Genomic DNA, 10,927 nt, shown 5'->3' with positions numbered 1-10,927 from the left:
AGTAATACCATAAAGATATCCATGTTCACCATTTCTAGTCAACATTGTACTGAAGGGTCTAACCCAAGTAATTAGGCAAAAAACATACATAGAAACCATCATATCCGAAAGAAAGAAACAAAACAATGTGTATTTGCCAATGAAGGACCCTTGGTGGTGTAGTAGTACTTAAGCACTCAGCTCCTAATGGAAAGGCCAGTGATTTGAATCCACCAGCGATTTCCAGAGAGAATGAAAGATATGGCAGTCTGCTTCCTTGAAGATTATAACTTTGGAAACCAGACTCTCTCCTGTTGGTTGGCTATGAATTGGAATCAAATCTATGGTAACAGGTATTGGGGTTTTATTTGCCATTGACAAGACCTGTACATAGAAAATCCTAGAAATTCATTTAAAAACTGTTAGAATTAATAAACAAGTTCATCCAGGTTTCAGAATATGTGATAAATGTCTAAAAATAAGCTGGATATTTTTACACAGCAATCAGCAATCCAAAATGAACTTGAGAAAACCATGCAAAAGAACAAAATGTGTTGAAATGAATTTAACAAAAGAATTGCAAAACTTGTACACTGAAATCTATAAAACACTGTTTAAAGAAATTAAAATTTAAATAAATGGAAAACACCTCATGTTCATTGATTGGAAGACAATATTGTCATAATGATACTGGTTTCCAAATGATCTCCAGATTCAGTGTAATTTCCAACTGGCTCTTTTGCAGAAATTGACAAGATGATAGTAAAATATGTAAGAAAATGCAAGGGACCCAGAGAAGCCAATATAATCTTGAAAAAGAAAAACAACATTGGAGGAGTCATACTTTTGTATTTCAAAACTTATTACAAAGCTACGGTACACAGAGATTGTGTTTTATTGGCATAAGCATAACATTGATTGTAGAGAACATTAAGGTCAGTTGACACAACACAGTCCAAAAAGACAGTGTTCTACAACCTACTTTGGTGAGTAGCAATTGGGGTGTTGAAAGCCTGTGAGCAGCCACGTATTGCCATCTCCCTGCCTGGAGCAAGGAAGATTAAAGAGACTCAAACCAGGATGGAGACAAGAAACCCAAAGGATTAATGGTCGATGTTAGTCCCAGGTGACAGGTCTCTAAAACCAGAAGAGGTAGACTCTGCCGGCCACCACTGTCAACTGTTCTGAGAGAGACCACAAAGGGAGATCCAAAGTCAGAAAATGGTGGAGCAAAACTAAAAAATCATTAAAAACAAACAAAATGAAACAGGCTTTCTGGTCATATAGCAAATAGAGACTGCTGGAAACCCCAGGACTAGGATGGCTCGAGGTTACCTTTCAGGTCTGGAAATGAATTCACCTCATGGCTCAAGTTCCCGCCAATAATCGGTCTATAAGGGGAGCAAGAACACACGTGAGGTAGACACGCCTTAGCGTAATTAACCATTTGAAGTCATAGGGGTAGCATGTACTCAAGGACAAAGTTCAGAAAGGCGGGACAGAAACAGGAAACAGGGAGGGAGTGGAATAAGTGACGTTACACAGGGTGAGGATTGCAATCAACAACCATCAAATGTGTGAATTATTTAATAGAAAACTGGTATCTGCTCTGTGAACCTTCACCCAATTCATAATAACATTTTAAACATGTTGATTGATGGTATAAATTGAGAGTTCAGGAATCAACCCATGTGTTTAAGGTTAATGATTTCAACACAGGTGCCAAAACAATTCAATGGGGCAAGAATAATCTTTTCAGCAAATGCTGCTAGTACAACTGGAAAATGCAAAAGGATTAAGTTAAAAATCTTGTTCAAAATAGAAGAGCTATGAAACTCTTAAAAGAAATTTGGAATCTAAATCTTCATAACTTTGAATTAGGAGATGGTTTCTTAGATATGGCACTAAATGCAAAAGCTACCAAAGAAATAATAGATTAAACTTCAACATAAAGACAGATTGTGATTCAAAGGACACTATCAATAAAGTGAAAAGACAATCTCAAAACTGAAATTATTTTTAAAAAAACCAAAAACTGAAATTATTTTCAAATCACCTATATAGTAAGAGTCTAATATTCAGAGGGTATAAATAATTCTTGTAACATAATAATAAAAATACAAATAACCCAATTGAAGAATGAAAAAAGTTTAGATAGACATTTCCGTGGAGAAGAGAAACAAATGACAATAGCACATGAAAAAATACTTAACATCATTAATCATAAAGAAAAATGCAACTCAAAGCCACTATGAGATATAAAAACTAAGATTATTGATGGCTGCCAGAGGGGGGCGGAGGGGTGGAAGGGAAAATTTTTGTTTAGGGCATTAAGTTTATATGAATGGTGGGTGGGATCTTTGGAAAAGGATAGCAGTCATAATGGCATAACATGAAAAATGGTATCAATATCATTGAATTGTAAATGTGGGAGTTTTCTGCTGTAAATGTTTTGGCGTGTCTTTTAACCACAATCATTTAAAAGGTCAGAACAAGTGAGCAAACCCACAGTATACAGCCAAGGACGAGGGTTATCTTCGTTTGCTAGCTACGTACAGTGAAATCTCACAGGCGCACGGTTATTTTCTTTATTTACCGCCAACAGTTTTATGGGCATATCATTCACATCTCACACAGTTCGCCACCTCAGGAAGGGCTGGACAATCATCACCGCAGTCCGTTGTAGAACATTGTCTTCATTCTGTCCTCATCGTTCCCATTTCCCCACAGCCTCCCTTGCCAAACCCCGGGGAACCGTTCATCCGGTTCCTGCCTCTCTAGATTTACCTATCCTGGATTTTATATTAAAAACAAACAACAAGAACAAGAGTAACAATGTGGAGCAGACACAAGCCTCAATCAAAAAGAAAGCAGAAAATGTTAAAACTAGAGCACATTTAAATGGAGCATAAGGGAGAGCAAATGACAGGGTGGTAAATTTTAACCTAACTGCATCTGCAGCCATCCACTCTCCAAGGCATTCTGCGTGTTAGCAAGGAGCTCACACCCCCTGGTCCAAAGTCAGATAGGGTTCCCAGGAACTTCATCCACGTTTATTTCCCCTTCACTTTTTTTTTTTTTAACACAACACCTTTACAATGGGTCAAAGGGAAATCAAATGATAAGCGAGTACAATTTGATCTAACTATGTCTGCCATAATCGGCTTTGCAATGCCGTCTGTCTGCTAACAGGGCTCTGCACATCGCTCAACTATGATCAGAGGCTTAATCCATGTGTGGATCCTGCAATTGAATTTTGGGCCTCTGCTGCCTTCTATCACCTTCTTCAAACCAGGTGTAGAAGGTCCTTTCAACCTGCTTCTCCAGCATTACATTTCACATGCGTCGAGTCTTCTTCGGTCACCCTGATTCAGTGTCCAGCTCTCACAGGCATATGACACAGGGCTGGGGTCAGGCACACCTTAGTCCTCAAAGTCCCTCCCCGCAAGACCCCACACAATCTCAAAGAGGTCTGTGCAGCAGATTTACCCCATGCACTATGTCTTTTGATCTCCGGACTGCTGCTTCCATGAGCATTGATTGTGGATGCAAATAAGACAAAATTCTTGAAAACGACACCCTTTTCCTTTATCACGATGTTACCTATTGGTGCAGTTGTGAGGATTTTTTTTTTAATATGGAACGCTTCACGAATTTGCGTGTCATCCTTGCGCAGGGGCCATGCTAATCTTCTCTGTATCGTTCCAATTTTAGTATATGTGCTGCCGAAGCGAGCACAAGGATTTTTGTTTTCTTTACATTGAACTGTCATCCACACTGAAGGCTCAGTCCTTGAAGTTCATCAGCAAGTGCTTCAAGTCCTCCTCACTTTCCACCAGCAAGGCTGCATCGTCTGCATCTCAGGCTGTTAATAAGCCTTCCTCCAATCCTGACGCCACGCGATTCTTGATAGAATGCAGCTTCTCTGCTGATTTGCTCAGCATGCAGCTTGAACAGGTAGGGTGCGCGGGTAGAACCCTGACGCACACCCGTCCTGATGTTAAACCAGGCAGTGGTCCCTTGTTCTGTTCGCACCATCCGTTTATAAACGTGCCCAAGAAACCATCTGATAAAGGGCATCTATGAACAACTTACCACTAACGGCCTAATTGTGATGGAAGATAAACGTGTTCCTCTGAGACCGGGAGCAAGACAAGGCTCTCTGCTCTCACTGTTCTGGGCTGTACTTAAGGCGACCCTACCCAGCGCAACGAGGAAAGCAAGACTAAAGATGTCCCAGGCCGCATACCTCCATGCTAGTGCGCCAAGCCTGACTCAGAGCGCGTTTATAAGACAGGGCAGGACAGCTCTCACTCTGTGGATTTCTTAGACCAACTCCACCAGAATAGAAAGCCTCATTGTTCTTCTGCAAAGGATGGATAGGAATCAGTAAAATGATTTCTATTCACTAAAGACATAACAATTTATATAGGAAATCCTAAAAACTCTACAGAAGTGCTCCTAGAACTAATCAGCATATACTGATTAGCAAGTTTTTCAGGAAACAAGGTCAATATAAAAATTGTATTTGTATATAGTAGCATTTCTTTTAATATTGGTCACCTGGTGATAAATTCTTTCGATGCTTAATTTTCTAGAAGTGTTCTTATTTCACCATAATTTTAAGAGATATTTTTACTAGGTACAGAATTTAACCACTTAGAAAATAGCAATCTATTATTTTCTCACTTTCATTATTTTTGTTGAATTTTCCTGGCTTATGTGTTCAGCTATTTCCTCTAGCTACGTTTAAGAGTTTTTCTTTGAGCTTGGTTTGCAGTAGTTTTGCCAGGATATCCCAGTGCGTTTTCCTTTGTGCTTACCTTGCCTGAGGTTTGAAGCACTTCCTACATCTGTGGATTGACATGTTTGGGGAGCTTGAGAAACTATCAGAACTAGCTGATCATTATTTTCACCTGTTATCTCTGAAGTGCGTGGTGCCAGCAAGTTGGCTCTGGCTCACAGTGATCCCCTGCAGTACCTTCTCCCTCTCTCTTCCCTTTCTGGGATTCCAAATGAGCCCCAGAACTTTTGTACTAAAATTATTTTACAGTCACCAGAAGAAATGCCTCCAAATGTTAATATTTTTCAGACACTTATACCGGGAGTGCTTTGCATACCAGAACGAAGCACCGCCGCTCCTGCAGTGTTCTCACACTGTTGTTAAATGACAGTGCATTGCTGCAGCCACGTGTCAACCTGTCCCCTACTGGTCTTCCTCTTCTTCACTGTGTTAGGTTAGGTTTCTCTAGAGAAACAAATCCAATGTCACTCACACATGTGTAAGAAAGAGCCTTATGTCAAGAAGTAATTACCAAAAAAAAAAAAAAAAAGAAATAATTACCTATCAAGTAGGCATCCCAGCCCAGCCCAGTCCAAATCAAATCCAAAAGTCTTGTGCAAGCTGGGGTCCTCTTCAGACTCACGTAGCTGCAGGCCAGTGATGTAGACAGCTGAAGAGGGATGTAGGGAAACCACAGGCCAGTGGGGGCAGAGTCTCCTGAATCCAAAAGAGCAATGGGAAGTTGGCAGGGTGCCAGCAACTCTCAGGGCTTTCCCTGGGAGGCAGGCAGAGTCTCAGCAAGCATGAAGGTGGAAGGACAGAAAAAGTTCCTGATGTCTCTCACTTTTATACAAAAAAGCTTATGACACCAAGGGGTGACATCAGGCCACATCCCAATTGATAGGTAGGTCCCCACTTCTTCCCCAGGAGTGTCAAGTTGACATAATCCCCATGCTCGTCTGTGCTGACTGGAGAAACAAATCCAGAGGAACTCATGCGTGTGTAAGAGAGAGTTTTCTATCCAAGACAATTGGATATTGAGAAAACATCCCAACCCACTCCAGATCAGTGCATAAGTCTGATATTAGCCCATATGTCTGAAACTAGTCCATAAATTCCTCTTCAGACTCATGCAGCACATGCAATCATGCCAAATGCAGGAAGGACACAGGCCGGTGGGTGAAAAGTCTTGTGGATCCAATGGCAGTGGAAGCATCTCCAGGGCTCTGGCTGCCATCTGCTCTCTGAGTGTCTCCTCCACAGGAAAGTGAAGCAGAGAGAGCCAGTGTAGCCCACTTCTTCTGATGGCAGAAGCAAGAGAAAGGAAGTTTCCAGAAGCCTCATGAGAAAGCCACGCCCACACAGAGGCATCATTGGCTATGACCTGATTGACAGGCTAGACCCCACCTCATTCACTCTGGATGTCCTTAAATTGACTTGAGATTATGTAACTACCACAATCCCTGACCATCACCTTTGCTTTCTACTTTACCAAGCATGGGTGGCGTCCTTCTCCAGGTGGCACCACTACCTGATAAGATGTCCACAGTATGTGAGACGCAGTCTCACCATCTTTACCTGTGCTTATGGCTGTACTTCTTCCGAGTTAGAGCTGCTCTTTCTTCAGGCAGTTCATGCTGTGTTCAGTATTCGTTGCCAACCCCATAATTCAAATTTATCAAATCTTCTTGAATCTTCCTTATTGTAGCTTTTGAATGCATATGACGAGGGGATTGAAAAGAACATAAATAAAGCAAATCCTTACATAAGAATGGATAAAAAAGTTTCTAAATAGCTTTCAAAAGAATAAATATATTTCTGTCTCTGATTTGTACCCTCTTGTGAATTAATTGGATGTTTCCATGTTAAAAAGGAACCATGGTCTCAAATGCTGTTCTGGTGCTTAAACTCTATTGTTTGTACATTAACTTCTATTCAGCCACACTTATGGAAAAAGTCTGCATCCTTCATTTTTTACTAACAGTTAGGAATATATGGCTGTGGATGCATATTTCTGTTTCAACTTTTGTTTGAGCACTTTCCAAAACATCATCCTATAGGATTTTAGAATCTGTGCCAAGTTCAGCTCAGATTAAGTTTCTTTTGTTAGAATTGCTTTTTAAAGCATCTGGATCAGAAATCATATACTTGTGCTGCGTAGCAAAGAAACATTTGGAAATCATCAGAGAATCATAATACAGGATGATAGTGCTGTATGTTTCTTCTCAGGGTCAGTGAAGGCTAGTACAAAAATGAAAAAAGAACTTTTATTCAGAATTTAGAAAATGCTAGGTTAATATTGTTTAAAAATCTTTCAGCAGCTGGTAGCCTACTTTGAAATTAATATTATCCAATGTATTATTGTTCCTAAAACTATTATGTAATATTTATGAGTCAAAGTAGAAAATTTTATCTAGTTACAGACACACATTAAGAAATCATGCAAGATCAATTATTTTCAGCCTAATTCCATAATATTATTATTTTTTCCCAAATGTAAATCAGAGGTCTAATTGATCATTCCTGCCATTTCAACGAACAGCAGTCACGTGAGGAATGAGGAGGCTGTCCTTCATTTGGTTTAGATTTCATTGGATGACAACACTCCCATCTGTTCTCCTAAAGAGAAACATCCACCCTTTTAATTAAAAAACAAAGGAAGCCTTATGCTTCTATAGCCTATTGTGTCATTTTTATAACTCGGTCAGAATTTCAGAATGAGTATCGGACATTTTTTTACCTGGGAAGTAAATCTGAATGGTGTTTAGGCTCTCCAGTTCTTTCCAACATGACTGATGGGCTTGGGAGAGACCACGTGACTCTCCCACATATTGCCCGGCAGAGGCACACTGAGGTGACAGGCTGGAAATCCACGTGATTCAGTGGCTAAGCTCCAGGCTCTGGAACCAGAAGCGAAGCGTGGTGTTTTGTTTGTTGGAGTGTGACTTTGCCATTGCTTCCCTCTCTGCCGTTCTTAAAATGCGCGTGAACGTTCACGGACGCGGTGAGACTAGGCAATCCCCACGGGACCTCACGCCCTAAGCGCGCCTTCCCACGGCCACAGAGAGCGGTCATCAAAGGTCTCGCCCAGGAATCATGAAACCATACGCTGACTGCCTCTTTCGTGGCGAATTAAAATGTCTGTGGGTCTTACTTTGTGAATCAGATCTTTCAAATCGTTAGAGCCGTTTCCTCCGAATCCTTACCGGGTATTTGTTTGCAGTCCATTTCATTAGCCAAGGAGCGTGCTACAGAGAAAAGATGGACACGATCCTTCAGAGAGGAGGGGACTGTGCGTTTGCTCCTTTATAGCCTACCTTATCGCCGCCTTAAAGACACGACTAAGCTGTGACGTCTGAAATAGCTGCAGCCATGAAGTTTTTATTGATTGATTTAAATATATTTGGCTTTGTTCAGCTGAATACTGCTGGTGAGAGGAACTGGCGTATGTAATACATTATCTGATTACACTCATTTTATGGAAGCTGATCCTGATGGGACAGTGGAAGGAGAACTTAGTCCAGCTTTCTGGAAAAGCAATTAATCCTACAGCTTATGTAGCTACGCTGCTTGGATCGCATAGGTGGCTGGCACTCGCTCTTTTATTAAAACACAAATGCAGCTGCTGACCAGAAGTGCAGCTCTCCAAGTGGGGTTTTCATCATGTTGGGAAGAGATTCATATCCAGGCTTGACATCATTTCAGTTATGGCCTTTTCATTATTAAAGTTTGGAATTTCGAGTTTGTTTATTAAAGATTTAAGGCTATGGGTTAAATCACTAAATTGAAATCCACTTATTTTCCTATACTCTGATAAGTGGATCAGGTGTACTGGCAAATGTATTTTTCAGATTTTACCACCAGATGAGTTATTTTAATTGTGAAGCACATTGTTTTATTAAAAAAACCAACGTGTATTTTTTTCATGAATCTTTAGCATGTTTTCTTTATAAATAACCCCTCAGATTCTAGTAAGTACCTATAGCAAATGTTTGAGAGCAGTTGCCGATTCAATGTTAGTAAAAAGAGTGGCCGAGACTTTTACTTGGCCCTTGTGGCAACTTGACTATGTACTTCATCTGTTTCTCGTCAGTCTTTCAAATGGATAATTCTTTGAGACACGTGGCATTCGCCGATGTTTACAAAGATTTTAACTCTCAGTATGGTTTTGTGCTAAAGAACCCTCTCAATCTGTGATCCAGTCTATTACATGGCAGTACATCTTTTATTATAAAAGCAGAAATCAGCAGGATGCTTTTATCTAGGATTTACATTACATTCTATTTTAAAGAGCAGGATTGCAGTGTCTAGTTAGCAAAGACGATCGCGAATACATTAATGAAACAGAAAGGTCCAAGTGCAATATATTTTGTATTTCTAGTGTTTGGGGCTTCTACTATTTAAATACTCTTTATTTTCCCATTAAATCTGTCTTAGTCGTCTAGCACTGCTTTAACAGAAATGCCACCAGTGAAAGACTTTAACAAACAGAAATTTATTCTGTTACAGTTTAGGAATCTTGAAGCCGCAATTCAGAGTGCCAGCGCTAACGGAAAGCTTTCTGCCTGTCTCTCTCAGGCAGGAAGAACTCACCAACGGGCCCTGGTCTTCTCTCAGCCTCTGTGAGTGAGTCTAGCATACCGCAGAGATCTTTCTGTGTCTTAGAATCAATTTTCCCCTCAGTCTAAGAGGCTCTGAATGCACCAACTCTGACTCCAAATGACACACTCCACTTTCCCATCTTTTTTCTTACTGGTTGAGAGAGTTAAGGTTGATTGTGCCAACCTGGCAGACAAACACATGTGGGATTAATTGAAGGGCAGTGAGCTAAATGGCTCCGTGAGCCTCGCCTTTACGAGTTCTCAGGTCTCTTGCTCTCTGATGGTCGGACCAGGGTGCAGCTGCCTTAGCCAGTTCCCTGCTTCAGCTGGCAAGGCTCACTTTCCTGTGAGACATCCCTGAGGGGAAGCCACATAGACCTACCCCGATGCAGCCCTGGGTGCTGGAGCAGCCGCGTGGAGAACCCAGCCAGCGCTGCGATGCTTTCACCGCCACTGGATTCAAAGACTTTCTACCCACTGGTCTGTGATCCTCCTGCATTTGTGTTTTGTGAGTTTGAGGGGGACTTTGTAGCTCAGTATCAGACTTATGGGCTAAGTCAGACTTATAGGCTTGGATGGGGCTGGGTTGGGATGCTTTCTGAATGTACACTTACCCAATATATACAGCTTTCTCTTATGCATATATGAGTTTCTGTGGATTTGTTTCTCTAGTTCACCCAGACTAGCTCACTGGTAGGTCCCTTCTTTGCTGCTCACTTCTCTCTCTTTTATCTCTTGTAAGATAAAACATGATGCAGACCTTATCCCAGAAACTCCCCTTATACCAGATAAAGGCTGTGACCAAAGTAAGAGCATTACAACCTGCCCTAACCCCCTTGCATCTAATTGGCTGATCCTGTTCCATCATAGTATGGACATGACTACGTCATTCCATAACTGCCAATCCACTGAGCCCAGTGGCCCAGGCAGGCTGACACATATTTGGGGGGACACAGTTCAATCCATGACATAGTCTGTTGGGTGTCACTTTAACCTCCATTAAAATCATTGTAATTAATACCATCAACTATGTTTACACTGGCTTGAATGCACATGTCGTGTGCATTCTGCTCAGTTATTAGTAGGTAATTGTTTGGTTATTAGTCCATTTGTGGTTGATTTTGTAGTGGAAGATGGAAGGAAATTTTAGAAAAAGCAATTGGAGTCGGGACTGTGACATCACTCTGAAGTCTTTTCTTTTAAGTCTAAATTGTTTAGTGATGGTCTGCAGGAGGCGAGGTGGAAATAATAAAGCCAAACCTTCTGAATTCTTAAAGTAACAGTATTTGTGCCTACAACCATGGCCGCAGTCCCAAAAACTTGTCATTGGAACAAGAAACAGAGATCTTTTCACAATAACTCTGATGGGACTTTACATGGAGTTGTAATGAATAAATCAAGGTCACTTTGGGTAAATTGCTTATTGGAATTTCTATTTGTTTATTTCTACATTGATGCTTAAGGAGCCCCGATAGCATCTTGGACGATACACTGAGCTGCAGGCTGCGAGGTCAGCGGTTGGAACCTCCCGACTGCTTCTGTAAAGACCTCAGAGGGGCCGTTC

General features: G+C 41.1%; 1 non-coding gene across 1 annotated transcript; it reads right to left on the bottom strand.

The window, feature by feature from the left end:
- Window positions 1-3,610: 3,610 nt before the first annotated feature.
- Window positions 3,611-3,717, bottom strand: LOC142460373 (U6 spliceosomal RNA). Its single transcript, XR_012786585.1, has one exon. It is a non-coding gene; the product is annotated as a U6 spliceosomal RNA (small nuclear RNA).
- Window positions 3,718-10,927: the final 7,210 nt, after the last annotated feature.

The sequence above is a fragment of the Tenrec ecaudatus genome, chromosome 10 (assembly GCF_050624435.1).
Source record: "Tenrec ecaudatus isolate mTenEca1 chromosome 10, mTenEca1.hap1, whole genome shotgun sequence".
NCBI lineage: Eukaryota > Metazoa > Chordata > Mammalia > Afrosoricida > Tenrecidae > Tenrec > Tenrec ecaudatus.
The sequence above is the reverse complement of the archived record's forward strand: the minus strand, read 5'-3'. Positions and strand labels throughout refer to the sequence as shown.